We start from the raw sequence: 1814 nt of genomic DNA, 5'->3' as shown, positions 1-1814 counted from the left end.
AGTCCATGCTGTCCTCGACCTTGTGCCAGTCATCTGTGTCACCCTCCACATTGCTGGAGTTGAAGGTGAGCTCTGCTGCACCTGGCTGTGTGCACACTTGCAAGACAGCGTGTTATCAGATGACCCAGGAGGGGGAGGGGCAGAGCATGAGCAGGAGACACTGGCTGCAGCCCTGCGTAGCTCACCACACTCCACCGTGCTAGCGGAGCAAGCATTCCACTGCTTTTACTTGAGAGTGGAAACATTAATGGACACAGGAAATCCTGTATGAAAAAACAGATTTCCACATTCTTTTGACATCCTATTTATAAAGTATGGACTCACGAATTCACATTACAGAAGCACATATGGCGATTTCAGAAGAATTGCTTTTGTTTCTATGTTTTTTAAGCAAGTAATATAACTTAAGGCACTTCCTATTCATGACACTGTTTATAACTCACTCATTGGTAGAGACTGCGCTAATGCCACTGTATTGTACCACCAGATTCAAAGGGAAATGTATTCCAAGGGCGTGAAGCAAACAAATAAAGCTAAGCCTTATGAGCAGTAACATTAAAACTAATTAAATGAAATTTCATCTAAATGGATCACTTGGAGCTAAAACTGTGCATTTTCTTGCAGAAAAGTTTAGCAGCAAAACATCATATCTCATTTTCAATGGGACTCATCAAACAGGCCAGCACTTGGTCATTATCTACACTGAAGAGCCATCATGCTCAATTCTCTCATGAGTCCACTCACTTAGATAATTTCTTCACTGTTGACAAATCCAACACAGTCATTTTCTAATCAAATCTAATCAGCCTATTACTGTACACTCTAATCCATGTTCAGCACATTCAGCATTGACTACTCCTGAGAGACCAATGGTAAAATGATTTAGAGAAAAAAATGCTAAGAACAAAATAGAAAACCTACTTTGTAATTCTAGAGTACAGAACTTTAAGCATTTGATATTTAGTTACTAAACTGTGAGTGAGATTAGGATCCCTGCATGTGGAGGAGAAGTTCATAAGTGGGTGCCTTGGATTACAATGGGATTACAGACATGAGCTTTGCAAATCCATGAATGTATGAGTCATGAACAAGATGACTCTGTGTGTGTGTGTGTGTGTGTGTGTGTGTGTGTAGAGAGAGAGAGAGAGAGAGAGAGAGAGAGAGAGAGAGAGAGAGAGAGAGAGAGAGAGTATATATCTTGTTGAAATTTCAAAATCTTTCTTAAACACTCTTCAAAAAAATGTTAAAACAACCAAGTAGGGAATAGAAGGATGTGGAGCGAAAAATGACTTGAAATAGAGAGTTATGCATTTCAAAAAGTTGTGTTTTTAGTACAGCTAATTGTCAAAGATCACCTAAAGCTATGTAAGCATTAATCTAACAAATAGTCACACCAGAAATAAATTCTGTTTGTCTTTAACATATTTAACTTCTTTTGCATTTCAAAATTGTGCAATCAAATGTTTGAAGCAATATTAATAAATAGTAATGAAAGGCCATAGCTACATTAAACATTTTATCTCAAGAAGAACTTATTAAATACTAGCCAGAAAAGATATAGATTTTCCTGAAAAGTTGAAATATCTTGGCCTTATTATAACTTCAAGGCATGATCCAACTCCGCAAAACCTCAGAGCAAGGAGCCAACTGGCACCAAGCTGGCAAAAATTCATGCAAACAAAATTTTCCTCTGAAAAGAAATTTGAGTTCAGTGTTAGAAGAAATTCTTGCCTTCCTGCCTTCCTCCTGTGGCTCCCTCTCTCTGGAGTGTCTCCATCAGAATGGGACTATCATGCTTTGTAAATTCTTACAGT

Source organism: Octodon degus, unplaced genomic scaffold, assembly GCF_000260255.1.
Source record: "Octodon degus isolate 3935 unplaced genomic scaffold, OctDeg1.0 scaffold00105, whole genome shotgun sequence".
Lineage (NCBI taxonomy): Eukaryota > Metazoa > Chordata > Mammalia > Rodentia > Octodontidae > Octodon > Octodon degus.
The sequence above is the reverse complement of the archived record's forward strand: the minus strand, read 5'-3'. Positions refer to the sequence as shown.